The sequence below is a fragment of the Pongo pygmaeus genome, chromosome 6, assembly GCF_028885625.2.
Source record: "Pongo pygmaeus isolate AG05252 chromosome 6, NHGRI_mPonPyg2-v2.0_pri, whole genome shotgun sequence".
Taxonomy (NCBI): domain Eukaryota; kingdom Metazoa; phylum Chordata; class Mammalia; order Primates; family Hominidae; genus Pongo; species Pongo pygmaeus.
Window position 1 is genome coordinate 115,374,178 of NC_072379.2, and position 15,381 is coordinate 115,389,558.

Genomic DNA, 15,381 nt, shown 5'->3' on the forward strand with positions numbered 1-15,381 from the left:
GACGTGGCCAGGGGGAGGACGAAACTAGAATGGGGCTTGTCGTTTTAGGGGGTTGCTTCTGATGGCCACCTGTATGACTTAGGAGGGAGAGGGGCGCTGGGACAGTGGGTGATGTGTGACTGTTATGGCCCAGCAAGTTTTAAAGCTGGGATCTGACTCAGCCCTTACAAAAGGGATCCGGTCATCCTCGTCCCACCGTGATGCAGCTGGCAAGGTTTGAGCCGAGCTGTTTCCTTGTTCCCAGCCTTGCTTTATCTGTGTTATGTTGGGGTCCTTCCAAGGGGCAGGTGTTTCTGTGAAAGTCTGAATTCATTTCTGGCAATCACGCGGGGCTTGTGATCCATCAATTTTCCATCGTACCTTATCTCTTTCTGGGGCTTGTGGAGGACATCTATCTTATTAGGTGAAATAGATTATAACCAGAGGCTGGGCAATGTGGCCAGTCGTAGTGCTGACCCGATAATTAAAGCACCAGTGAAAGTACTTTCCCTGACTATTGTCAATGCAGAATTTACTCCGAAGTACGGTTTCCCATTCATATCTTTCATGTTTTAAAAGAGCCATTTGCTAATTTGGCAGTTGCAGAGGGCTCCAATGGCTCACGCATGAATAGTTGCCCAGTGTATTTTACCTTATCACAGTTTTATGTTCAAAGGAGCCCTCGGGCAGAATGAAATATTGTCAACTCTCTTAGGCAAAATAATCAAGATACTTTAATTGCTATGTTAAGATGGTCCATGAATGTGAGAGGATTGTAAAAACTGACGTTGGAGGCAATATAGACTATCTGGACCCTCTCTTGAATTTTAAGAAGACTGTTCACATTCTGTAGCTTTGGGTGGGGGTTTATTCTGTCGCTTCCATCAGCCAGACACATGCACATTGCCATGCAAATGGATTCCGAAAAACATTATATTCCCTTACAGCTAAACTATTATAGCTGACTAATGAATTTTTTCTGCATGAAGATGATCTGAAAATGATGTACATCGTGTTTCTCTGTGCTACAGGGACATAAATTGCATTTTTATGTAAACAGTGTAAGTGGTGCTTGGATTATTTACAGGTACATAGCTTTCCTTCCTTGTTCTAAGCTAATTGAGCTTTGTTTTGAACATGTAAACTTCCATAATGGAACATAAGTGAGGTACTTTGGTTCCTATCATTTGCAAGTCTGTGGTGTATTCAATGTTCATTCTTTTTGAACTGCTGAATAACAGAGGGAAAATTTACATCATTCATAAGAAATTTTTGTGGTACAAAAATGTGTCTGATGGCCTATAAAATGTACTGCTGTTTTAAAAATTCTATTCAGTTTTCAAACTTAATGGTGCATAAGCTATAGTTATTACCTTAAATATATTTTGCTTTCAACATGATGGAATTTGTGGCATATAGAAGATAGTCTGCCGACTACTGCTTTTTCAAAATTGCTTTGTTCTTGATACATGGCAATAGGGGTTTACATTAGATGTATACTACATGCTTTCAAAATTAGTGGATGGAGTTTATCTTCATGATAAAAATGTACCAGATTAATCATAGCCAGTCAATATGAAAGCTCATAACTAATATTTTCACTACTTTTAAACCTATAATAGAGAAAAATGACCCTTTGCTAAGCAGGAGAAATACCCATATTTTATAAATTCCTTTTAAGTCTATCTAAGTATATGCCTTGCAGTAATCTTGAAATCTTTAAAAAAAATTGTCTTAATGAGGGCTAGACTAAGAAATACATTTCAAAAATCAATTTCCTTAGCTGTTTTTAAAATAGTGTTTGAAATAGTATTAGTCGTATTATCCTTCTGCAGATCTACATAATAGTCTCAAATTAACTTTTTCTCAAATGTGGTCATCTCAAAACAACGTGAATAACTCAGAGGGGCTAACATCCTCTAACTGGCTCATTTTCTCCAAGTGGCTGCACCAAAGACATGGTGACACCCCCATGGTGAGCACAGTTCCTCACACATTCGGATTACCTCCCATTTCTCTGTCCTCTTCCTCCTCAACCCTTTCCCTTGGTTTGGTCAGAGCTGCTTTCAAGGCCTTCTGTGCCCCCATTTCTCCAGCCCAGTTTGCTGGTTTCTTCTTTAGGCATTAGGCTTAGTGATTCTCGCCAGAGCCATCTACGCTTTCTTTTCCGTGGTCTAAATCCCTAAGATTTCCTTGGTCTGCTGTGTTTATTCATAGGATACTCAATTTCCTCATTGTGCCCTCTTAAGGGGAGAAAATGTATGTAGAAACTCAAGTGTCAGGAAGTGAGCCTTCTTTTCCTGGCTGGTGTATGCTGAAACTAGTGTTTTTGACACCAAGCCCTTAGGGCAGAGTTTCTTCATGGGTTTTGCTCAGTGCAAAATAAATAGTCACTTCTCAGTAATAAATGATAGATACACTGACTAATGTTAGTTCAGAATCACTTTGATGATGTGTTCTCAACTGACGCTGAGTTGCTGCCAGATCCACATTTGCCTGACCAAAAATAGCTAGGACCTATAGGTAGAGTATCATATGTGCTAGGTACCACAGCATTTTCTTTAAAAGAAAGAAATGGAATATTCCCTTGAGAAGTTTACAATCTAGATATACAGACAAATATCACATATTAAATGAACACAAATTCATAATTATTAAGAGGACATCACACGAGAAACACTTTCAAAATCATCCTATTTGCTATGAAATAATAGAATTTTTTTAAAAAAATCAAAGTTTGGAACTTAAAAACCTTAAAATTTTCAAGCTGTTTCTGCATACATCATCTTTCTGATAACAAAACAACCTTACAAGATAGGCAAATCTGATAACATCTTAACATTCTCATGTTATAGACAAGGAAACTGAGCTTGAGACTAGCTCCATGCTATTTCAATAGCACCATACCACCTTTCCCCAGCCATCAACTATTGGAAACATTTTCCATGGAGGCATAATTAGGGATGCTTAAGATAGTGGTAAATGATGAATATAACATATCTAGTCCCTGGAGTTTTTCTCACCTTCTCTTTCTCCAGTTCTCTCTCTTTTTTTTTTATTTCTTTTCTTTTCTTTGTAGTGAGACATACTGAGAAAAGGTTTCATTCATATGTGTGGGGCATTCTGCTCCTGTTATCAGATTAAGAGCCGTGAATAATTTTGTAATCTATCCTTCTATCAGAAAGCCCATTCTCAGATAACTTTTCAGCTGTGTTAAACAGGTTAGTATATTCCCCTTGGGATTTGTTTCAATAAAAACATCCAGTAAAATCTGACTACTTTGCTTTTCATGGGACAAAATGAAGAAAGTGCTTTTATAAGCTGTAAAACTTGAGAGAAAAAATCACGTGTGGCATTTGTCGCAGGAGGTGTGAGCACAGTGAAATAAAAAAGAGTTAACTTTGTAATCACATACCCAGGTACACATATTTCTCTCTGTGATTGCATAAATGTGTGCAAGTATGTTTGTGTAGGTTACTCCCAGTGATTTTAATTTCTATAATAAATTATGTAGCTATAGGGCCCATAGGCAATTATATGATGGGCAATAGAATTTGAAGGATAGCAATTATGAAATGTGCTTAGAGGATCACAAGTTATTGTGAAAGCCAGGTTCCTGTACTCCAAGAATGTGAATGAGGATTTAGTCATTCATTCAGGATAATTTTTTGACAACCTACGAGGCATAGTTCTAAAATCTGGCATTTCCACAGAGTATTTATAAAACAGAAAAAAATCTCTAACCTCATGACACTCTGTTCTATTGAGTTGGCAAACAATACAGAAATACATAACTAAAATGTGTTGTATGTCAGGTGATGATAATAGCTTCAAGGTAGAATAAAATGGAAAAGAGAACAGGGACTGTCAAGGATAAGAGAGAGTGGGATGGTGATTGAAAAACTCAATAGTGAGGTCAGGGAAGGCTTGTCTTCTAAGGTGGGCTTTGGGCTAGAGCCTGAAGGAGATAAGGAAGTGAGCCAGGCACACATCAGGAGCACTTCTCAGGAGTGCTATTCTCATCTTGTTTTTCCTGAAATTGTGCAGTTCACAGCCTGCACAACTGTCCATAGAGTCCCTGGTTTTGGAGGGAGATACCTGAACAGTGCCCCTGGTTTTGTAGGGAAATACCTGGACAGTGCCTGCCATCATTAGCTACCGTGTTAAAGATGAAGATGCAAGAGTGGCCCACATCTCTTGGTTTATGAGACATGGAAGAAGAAGACCCAGAGTGGTTTTTTTGTTTGTTTGTTCGTTTTTTGCGTTCGCCTGGTCTCATCCCATACTCCATCCTTTATCAGTGATATTGCTCCATTCAGACAACTTTTCTTCTTATTTTCCACACTGTGAGCCTGTCGCAGTGGGATTTGTTGAGAATGATACCCATGGCTTTTTTCGCTGATCCCTTCCGTAGTGTAAATCTAAAGACAGCAAGAGGCAGTTGCTGATGGTGTGCAGCTTCTGTCTGCTATGCACTTCTTTCTTTCTCCCTCACTCTCCTTCCTTTTCCTTTCCAGTATTAAGTCACTGCATTGGATTTTCTTCCTCTTTTCTTCCTTTTCCCTTATTCCCCTATTTATATCCTGTATCAAGATTTGTAAACAGGTAACTTAAATGAGGAAAACTAACCGTTTCACTAGGGATTGACAAACTGCTTAGGAAAAGCAGAGGGGCAGTCACTGCTTGGCGTGATTAGAGCTGTTGTGAGGCTCAGTGTATGGCATGGGCCCATGTGGTAGTATCTTTCAGATTTTCAGGAGAAGCTAGGACTCTCCCAATTTTAGAATGTTGACTCAGTATCTTTAAAACACCATACAGCTTACAGCGGCAGAAAGTCTGCAAGCCAGATTGGGCTCCTGATGGTCCCAGTTGCAGCAGCATGCATGGCCCGAGAGCCCCAGGACTGCTTCTACAGAATATTTTATTTTCTAAAATTCTCAGAAAATTAACTGCAATTCTCTGGAAAATTAACTAAACAAATTTTTTAAAACCAATATTTTATGTCAGTTCCTATTGGCACGTAGTTATTTTTCTAAACTCATCAGCCCACATACTTTACATCAAACTATGTACATTTCTAAACTAAAGGGTAATCTAGTTATTTCATTCTCAAACTGAAGTAGTCGTTTTCTGAAACCTGAATCCATCATGGCTTTATGCATCAATTTCATTTCCAAGTTCTCTGATTCAGGATAAACTCCCCCTTTGGAATATTGTCTCTCTTTCTCGCTCTCTCTCTCTCTTTCTCTCTCTCTCTCTCTGTCTGTCACTGGAAATGACTGAACTTCACCCGTTTTTATTACCCTGCCATTGAAATTCAAAACATGTACTGCCCTCCTGGTTTCCAGTGCCCTTTAAAAGCAATCAGATCAGTGTTAAAATCTATTTTTCCAAAGGAATAAAAGCTCACAGGTTGTGCACTAATTTGTTTCCTTTAATCCTAAAATCTCAGTGAAATGCCCAAGCTAGCAGCCCTCCAGAAGGCCACTGTGTTAGAAAGGGAGATTATGTACTGTATTTCTTCCTACTATTTTAAATGCAAATATAATAATATATCATGAAACAGTGCACATACAGTACACATATTAAGATCAGTGGTCTATTCCTGTTTTGAAATGGTCTCCTACTCCTTAATAGTTGGAATTCTGAGGCAGCACCTAGACTCTCAGGTCCAATTTGAAATTGTATGTATTTTTTTAAAAAGAATGACTTGGGGAATAACTGTTTGATAAGACCATGGAAGATTTCTAATTTTTAATATTTTATTAAAAATGTAAAGAAAGACATTCAAAGCTGAGACCTTTGAAATAATATGGTCTTTACAAGTCAGAGAAAAAGAGAAGTGGTAAGTTTATTAGAGACAGGTTGCCTCCTTTGAGGCCTAATCATGTGGGAAAGGAAAACTCAGCCAAGGTTTGGGTCCATAAGACAATTCAACCTAGCTTTAAAAATAAGTTTTGGCTTTGCTTGGGACCAGAGTGTGTTTAGACCAGCATTTTAGCTATTAAATTTTAAACCTAGGGGTCTTTTAAGGGAAATTTAATCCATGTGTTTTTGATTCACTATATCTTAAATCATTACTCACAAACTGTATGTCCCTCTAAGCTGTTTGATGTCCAAGAAATCTTTAAAATTGTGTAAGGCCTTTTTGTTCCAGAAAAAAATAGGAAGTTGGTTTTTGCTAAGCGTCAGTAAACAGCATCCTCAAAAATCTGATTAGGTCTAAAATCTTGCAACCATGACAGTATGGATGTTTGAATGACGCAATGTGAAAATTTTAAGTACTTTTTAAAGTCCTTGTTTACCAGTAATATTCGGTTGTAATCCTTACTAACCCCAAGGAAATTATTTTGACACATTTCCTCTCTGTTTTGTAATATAAATACAAAGCCCAAATATTTATCATTTTATTTTGGCACATAGTAGGTACTCAGCAAATATTTTGTAGAGTGTTAAATGAATGACTCTTTCTTCTGCCCAGAAACTTCTAGCTAATGTCAGTTCTTCTATTCAATATTGATATCCATCTGTCATACCTTGGAATGAGATCTATTCTGAGTCAGTGACCTCGTTCGACAAATTTTTAAAATAAGCCATCTAACTAAATATATGACATTTATTGAAATTCATTTTGCACCATGAAGCAACTGCCTTGCAAAGAGTGCTGAAAATAGGAAGGAATTTCTAGACTAATTTGATTAAATATTCAGTTGTTGCCATATGCTTTCTGCAAATTGATTTTCCCCCTTTTACTATTCCTGTCATCCTTCCTGCCACCTTGACATGCTTACTGATTGAAAGCTATGCACAGAAAAAGGGCAGGTCGCTTGTATGTATAAGCAAGAGCAGCAAGTCCAAACAGGCTTAGAAAACGTAATGCTATAATCACAAGTTGTCATAATATAGGAGAGGGGAGAGAGGAATACTCAGCAATAAGAGTGGTGTTGGGTATTGCTCCAAATTACATGGATGACACATCTTTGAACTCTATTGTGTGGGGGGAAAACACCTTCTTGCTGTAGTTTGTGAATGTGTATTTTCTGGTAACTAGACTTCCTATATGAATTTGACATAGCTTTAAGTGCATTTCAAATGACATGATTAAAGAATGGCTGCTTTGGAGACAGCAGCTCCTTCTCTCTTAAAGAAATAAACTATCATGCTAAAATATAAGCATTGAGATCTTTCTTGATACCATATTGTGAATTTCTAATGGCTCATCACATTTTTATCCTCAGAAAACCTTTCCTGGTGAAAAGCATGCTGTTTTAGTATCACATTTGGGGTGATGGAATTGGCAATTTCTTATATCTTGAGGGGGCAGGGGGTAAAAGGAAAATTGTGTTAATATGGTCTTAAAATAGAGATTCTCTTAGGTTAACCTGAAGATTTACTAAATACATCATCATTACAGCTTGTTTTGACATTTAATTGTAGATAGCACTGTATCAGCAGTGACTTATTTATACAGCTTTGTTTAGACATGCCTAATTTTTATTTCGTTGGTGGAACCAAACCATCAGTAATAAATCATATATCAGTGTTTTTGTACACATTCGTATTTATATGACTTTTGAAATTCTGATGTAAAGGTCTCACAACTTGAAAAATGAATGAATGCCTGAGTATTTGAACAGTTGGGAAAATGTAGTTCAATTTAAGAAATATTTTTTTGTGACAATTCTTATGCCATATATAGAAAATAGATAATAAAGGAGAAGGCCTGGAGGTTTAGATGGGATATTGGATCAATGAGCAAAGGAAGGGGAAAGGTGGGCCGGATATGCTGAAGGGTCATGGGCTTGAGTGCACCCTAAGTCATAAAGAGAGTGTACCATTAAGAATCAGCCTGCCTGAATTCTAAGTAGGAAAGAGGCAGGTCAAAATGGTGAATAGGCCAGGCACAGTGGCTCATGCTTGTAATCCCAGCACTTTAGGAGGCCAAGGTGGGTGGATGGCTTGAGCTCAGGAGTTTGAGACCAGCCTGGGCAACATAGCAAAACCCCCCTCTTAAAAAAATACAAAAGCTAGCTGGACATGGTGGTGCACACTTGTAGTCCCAGCTACTCAGGAGGCTGAGGTGGGAGGATCACCTGAGCCTGGGAGGCCAAGGCTACAGTGAGCCAAGATCATACCACTGCACTCCAGCTTGGGTGACAAAGAGAGACCCTGTCTCAGAAAAAGTAGGGGAGGGAGAGTGTGGAATAAAGTAAAGCTCACGGGAAAATGGTACCTTTACCAGTTTCCCACTTTGGGAAATGGTGGGAAAATTTAGACTTTGCTTTACAAAGTCTGAATTTCTGTCAACTTGTGTTACATGTGGTTTGATTCTGGAGAAAGATAGACTATCATCCATCCAGTCCTAAATTGGGCCTCTTAGTCTGTCCTCCCCTCAGTTACCAGGAAGAATAGCAGGAATATGTCACAGAAGTAGAAAAAGCTTTTATTCTGAGTGTCCGAGGCATGTCCTAAGCACTCTGTTATCTACTCCCAGGCACTCTAAATGAAATTCCATTTTCTCTGAGAAAATCAAAATATAAAAAGAAAACTCAGACAAATTTATAAAGGTTTTACACCATTTTCATGACTGAAATATTCCAGCATATCTAGCTCATTATAATCTATAAATTCCTGTTGGGACCAAAAGTTATGGCCCTAAAACCTGTATTTGTAATCCTTTTCCACTGGGATATTGTCTCTGGGGATATATATTAGCTTTCCTTGAGGATACTACCTTGAAATCATTTCTTTGGTCCTTGACTATACAAAGTTCATACTAGCATGGATGTAGGAATTGTACTTTTCTGTTCTAAACATGAATTTAGACAGTGATATAAAGATTCAAGGAAAGCTTCTATCAAGGCCTGCCTTCACTGCCTGTCTTTTTGCTCCTCTGAGGGTCTTAGATGAGCCACGGTCTTCTGATTCTGCCCTCACTTCAGGCAGAATTCATATGGCTCCAGCCAATGGCTACACTGTCCGAAGTGAGCCTGTGGTCTCACAACCATCTGGTTAATACAAAGTCAGCAAGCCAATATGATCACTTAGGACCTAGGCAAACCTTTGGGCTTAAAATATTACCTTAGCTGTTGTTGTTTTTAATGAGTATCAAATAGTATGATATTTGTAATTTGTATTATGTAAAGAAGTAACCAAAGCAGAGATTGTTGACAAAAAAAAAAAGCTTCCTCCTAACAGAAATGAATATGCATTTTGGACTTTTCAAAAATTCCCTTTCTGTCTTGTCAAAATTAAGATATTTCTAAATTTTATTTCAGTCTCGCTAACACATACTTGGATTATTGTTCATTGAAATCTGTACATCAAGGCCCAGTGATTTTAAACATTCTGTTGGTCTTCAAAGAGCTTACCAAAAAAAATTGTTCTTTAAATCACCAGAAAAGTGCAGATAAAATCCCAGACAGTTTCATTAATGACAGTGAAAGGTGACAGCCCTTGAATCTATGTCATAAGTTGATTAATTACTTTCCAAACATTATTAAAGATATTAGACGAATAACTTAGACTGGTATCCAGGATCAAGGTTCCTTCATAATCCCTAAATGGGTTTTAATTTTCAGAGTTAGATGATCATTATATGTGATTCATTTCTTTAACATCTTTAGACTGTTGGCTTTATTGAAAAGAGAGGAGAGTATCTGTTTCAATGTGTTTTCTTTTCCCTGAAGTTATCCCTTTGCAGAATTCAATAAAACTGGTTTTGAAATAAAAATAATTAAATGCTGGCATTTTCTCTTAATAAGGACCCATAGACCTGATGAATTATATAAACATTACAAGGAATTTACCACTGAGTTCATAATTATGTAACCATTTAATGCCCAAGCCTGCCTACTGACTGTGAAGACATTCAATGAGAATGGGCATTGTGTATTAGGATAAGGATGACCTGGAGTGAACTTTCATTCTTGTTTTGGTTCTTTCCCATTTTGCCCAGTTCATAGCACCTGCTTCTCTTAACCAGCAAGTCTGTTTTCATGTCTCCAGTCCAATTTTTCGCCATGCCCACTGCAGTGATTCCAAACTCTCACCATTTCTTAAGCTCTTGCATCTTTTGGGCTCCCCTTATTCTCAGTATAAGATCTTTCCTTATATTTTAGAGAGTAAACACAAGCCCAGTGGTTTCCATGTCACCCATTATTACCTCTTTCTGTCTCAAAGGATGAAACAGTCTTTTCTACCTAAGTCTTGACCCTGTTGTTCCCCACACCTTTGAGCACCTCCTCCCTCTATCCTACCCACCTTACAACTCTTCCCATGTTTAAAATCTCCCTCACCATTTTTCTTTTTTAAAAAAAATTATATTTTAGGCTCAGTGGTACATGCGCAGATTTGTTACATAGGTAAACTCGTGTCACAGGGTTTATTTCATCACCCAGGTTTTAAGCCTAGTACCCAATAGTTATCTTTTCTGCTCCTCTCCCTCCTCTCCCCCCTCAAGTAGACCCCAATGTCTGTTGTTTCTTTCTTTGTGTTCATAGGTTCTCATCGTTTAGCTCCCACTTATAAATGAGAACATGCAGTATTTGGTTTTCTGTTCCTTTGTTAGTTTGCTAAGGATAACAGCCTCCAATTCCATCCACGTTTCTGCAAAAGACAGAATCTCATTCTTTTTTATGTCTACATAGTATTCCATGGCTTCTCTATTTTTCATTCACCTCTTACTCAACTTACTGATTCTTCTAGAAAGAAATAAACCACACATGTCAGGCATCCTGATAGGATCTTGAATACACAATTTCCTTAAGTAGTCACTCCTGTTTTCATTTTATCCTTTAAATAAAGAATTCTTGAAAATAAATGTCAAACTCACTTTCTCTACTTTCTTCATTCCCATTCATTCTTAAGTTATTCAACTCAAGCAGTCTGTACCACATGCCCAAGAAAGTGTCCTCATTCTAATCACCAGTGCCCTCCTCATGGCCAGATCTGATGCACACTGGTTTTTATCCCTTTTGACCCCTCTGTAGAATTTGACACTATACATTTTATTTCTCCCTTCTCGAAAGTTCTCCTTTAGCTTACCTCTCCACATTTTCTTTGCCTACAATTTTTCTTTTTACCCTTTAAAATATAAAGATTAGATTCTAGTCTTCTTTAAGGCTCCATCTGAATTCCTCCTTTCTACTTACAAAACACATTCACAAGTGATCTCACTTCAGTGACTTCCAATACACCGATGGACGAGTGGTTCACAAACCGCTCTCTCTCACTTCCTCTTTTCTCTAGACCACCACTTTCATGTTATCAGCTACCTTATAGACTCCACCACTTAGATGACCAGAAGCTATGTCAGGGTTATTAACTCAAATAATTACTTTTACCCTCAAAGTCCCCTCTCCCTATTTTCCTTACCTTGGTTTATGATACCCAGATAGACATTTTTTTAGCCATTCTTGGCTTTTCAGTCTCCTCTACAATTAAAATCAATATTGAATCATTCCCACATAATTTTTCTCTAGTCCTTCCTTTCTTTCCATAATGCTAGAAACTTTGTTCAGGAACATTCTTTCATATATTAATTGATTCTGTTGTCCATTCATTCAATAAATGCTTACTAAGTGTCATGTAATGACACTATGCTAAGGGCTAAAAGTGGAGCTTACACTCTGATGGGAGACACAGATAAATAAATTACTATATAGTATGGTAAAGGCTAGATAAGGGGAAGATAGGTTTGATGTTTGAGCACATAGGAGAGTTCCTAATTCCTTACTAGAGGGTAAGAGAGGCATCAGAGAAGGCTTCCCAGAACTGTTCCCTAAGATGAGGCTTGAAGAGAAAGGACAACTTATCCATGTGAAGTTGAGGGCAAGAATATCCATAAAGAGGGATCCACATGTGCTGAAACCCAGAGTGGCTGAGCACATGCCCTGCTCAGAAGAACTGGAAGAGGGCAGAGTGGCCAGAGCCTAGATTTCTAATGGTGTGATGGCAAGAGGCAAGACTGGAGAGTGGGGCAGACACAAATGATATGTGGTTTGTAAGCTCTGCCAAGGGGTTGAAATTTTTTTTCAGCAAAGAAGTGACATAGTCAAACTGTCAGTTTAGAAAGATATCTCTGGTATGTTAGGGGGCAGATGATCAGGGTGAGAATGGAGAGGGAAGACCAGCAAGGAAGCTGTTGTAGTAATCCAGGTATGAAGTGACACTGCCCTGACCATGGGCATGGAAGCCAATAAGGAGATGGACATGTTTAAAATACTTGTAGGTGGGTGTCAAAGATGATGTCCTAGAAATATGGGGCATGTTCACCACTGAGGTAGGATACAGAGAGGGAGACCAGGTTCTGTGGGAGTAGATGGAGATACCAGAAGGATATCCAACTGCTCCTCCTTGGTCTCTTGTCCCATCTGTCTTTGTCTCCCGGCCTATTAGCTTTGGTGGCCCCAGCACTCAGTCCTCCTCTCTTCATTCTCTACAGTCCGTCTCCTCGGAGGTCCCATCCACTCTCATGGCTTTTCATGACGTCTACATGCTGACAACTTCTTAATTTAAATCTCTAGCCCAGACCTTTCTCCTTAACCCCGGGACTCAAACATCCAACTGCATGCCCAGCATCTCCACTTAGATGCCTAAAAAATATACGTCAGGCTGAGTGCAGCGGCTCATGCCTGTAATCCCAGCACTTTGGGAGGCTGAGGCGGGTGGATCACTTGAGGTCAGGAGTTCAAGACCAGCCTGGCCAACATGGTGAAACCCCGTCTCTACTAAAAATACAAAATTTAGCTGGGTGTGGTGATGCGCGCCTGTAATCCCAGCTACTCAGGAGGCTGAGGCAAGAGAATCGCTTGAACTTGGGAGGCAGAGGTTGCAGTGAGCCAAGACCGCATCACCGTACTCCAGCCTGGGCAACAGAGCGAGACTCCATGTCAAAAAAATAAAAATAAAAAAACCTCCATTGTGGGCAAAACTACATTCCTGGTCTCCTCATGTCCTACAAACATGCTTCACCAACCAGAGTCTGCATGTCGGTAACTGGCAAAGCCATTCTCTCTGTTAAAAAGTCAAAATCCTTGGCATATTCTCCTTTTTTTCTCACATGCCTCAGATCTGACTCCATCAGTAAATCCGGATGGAGTCTGATCTGAGGCATGTGACAAAATAGCTCTGTCTTCCAAATAGAACCAGAATTCGGCCACATCTCCCCACTCTCCCCTTCCTTCCTGGCCCAGGCCACCAGGGTCCCCCTCCTGGAACACCACAGGAGCCTCCCAGCTGGCCTCACCACTCCACCTTTGCCCTAAACTGACCCCCAGCCACTAGCAGTCTTCTCTCCCACATGATCGAGGTGACTACATTCCAACATAATCCTCCCCTTGTTCAACACCCTGCAGTGACTCCCCATTTCACTCCAATAAAAACCTGAATCTCCCAGGGGCCTGCAAGGCCTTAGATGCTCTGCTTCTTTGTCCTTTCTGATCTCAGCTCCCGGTCAACAAAGTCCAGGCTTACTGGCCCCCTTGCTGTGCTTCAGACACACCAGGCACACTTAGTTCTTCCTTCTTGCCTCTGCCCAGAAATCTCTTTTCCCGTCTCAGACATCTGGGTCCACAAAAGCCATCTTCCCAATTTCCAAGCTACAAACCTATCCCTGTACCTCTCCTCCAGGCAGTTCTGATGCCCCAGCCCTACTTTTTGTTTTTCCCTGTAACACACATCAACTTCTGAAACACTACATCATCAGCTTCTTATGGGTATTAATTGTTGTCCCCAGCTAAAAAGTAAGTTCCACAAGAGCAGGGGTGTTGAGTTTTGTTTACTGATGTATCCCAAGCATCTGATGCACAGTAGGACCCCAATAAAAATTTGTCAAATTTGGTCTTAAATAGCTGTTGCGTAGACAAAAGTGATATTGGAGAGATGGATTTTGGGATTCTCTAGAGATCCTTCAACAAAACATATCAGACTTTCTGTAATGTGGCCACAGCCTAACCTTATACCTTCCTCCACTGTCAACCAAGCCCACCTGGCCTCTATGCTAATTGCAGCTTCCTGGACAACCCTGCATCTTCTCCCCAGGTGCCTGTGTGTGAGTCCACTCCACCCAAAGTGTCTGTCCCCTACCTCAGCTGCACCTAAGCAGCTCCAACTTATCCTGCAAGACACAGCTCAAGTAGTATCCCCTCTGAAATACTCCTTGGCCCCGCTTTCTGTCTGCGTAGTTAGCTCTTCTCCCGCCTGCTGCTCCACTGACATGTGCACACCTTTACAGCACAGCCTGGGAGTGTTGCAGGTGGAAGGTGGAGATTCCCAGTCAAGAGGCAACACCTGTATGGTTGGAAAAATTGTTTGTTTTAATTTCTTTCCCTCTCTTCTCTCTTCTATTTCTTTCCTCTCCCATAAACACACATACCGCCTATACACACACAACCTGCCCGGAATTGTTTTCCTTGAGTTGATGAGTTACATAAATGCAATCCTAAGCGCAGTTGTTTTCAGGTTGTCCTAACCTTTTGCTTTATTGATTTTTCAAGGATCAGAGTGTTTACTGAGTTTCAGAAATTGGATTCTGTACTTATTTTTCTGTACTATCCTAGTTTTACGAGAATCTATTTGCTCAGCATTCTCTATTCTTTTAGAAGTGTTTAAGATTTTTGTAAACAGTTTTGTTTGGTTCTTTATTTTCTGGTGACATATTGATCTCAACATAATGCTATTTATATGCTTTTAATTCTTCTTCCAACACTGTTAGGATTGCATTATGTTCACCCAAGGAATCCATATCTGTACAAAATGTGGCCAGGTTTGGCTATTCCTTCACATTCACAGTATTCTCATGATTTCTAACAATTCTTGTCTACTTTGCCTAAATAAGAAAATGTCATATACTGACAATTTTGATCATGAAAAAGAGACCTGAGTTCATTCCAGTGTCAGAGTCTACTTGCAAACATTGATTTCCAAGAAAATTTCTCAGGTGTGAGCAAAATAAGCAAAATAAATTCAGACCTAAGAGAAAATAGCATTACAAGGAATGCCCACCTCATTCAAATGCTCTGCGTTTTGAGGCTAGAGGGGGCCTGGCCTTTGGCACCCTCACACCTCTCCCCTTTGTCTCTCTGTCCCTGGGTGCTGATTTCTCTTTCTTTGTGTGACAGCCACTATGAAAAGAATGGGGTTCACTCACCACCTGCATTCCTCCACAGCCATTTGGTATCTGCTTTCGATAACACCAGAGGAAACTGATCAGTCATATAAATCCAATCCTGAGCACAGTTCCTCGTTTGGAATTATACCATGCTTTATGCCGAGGACATTTTCAAACACGGAGGGAGGGAATGTCTGATTCATTCGTGAGTAATGTACCAGCTTCCTCTCCAACTTGTCTCCCTTCAGTGGTTCACATTCTGACTATTCAGTCGGTTTATCCTTTCCAAA

General features: G+C 39.6%; 1 protein-coding gene across 2 annotated transcripts in view; it reads left to right on the forward strand.

The window, feature by feature from the left end:
• MET (MET proto-oncogene, receptor tyrosine kinase) overlaps positions 1 to 15,381 on the forward strand; it is a 123,222-nt gene that overhangs the window by 653 nt on the left and 107,188 nt on the right. The window lies entirely within an intron of this gene.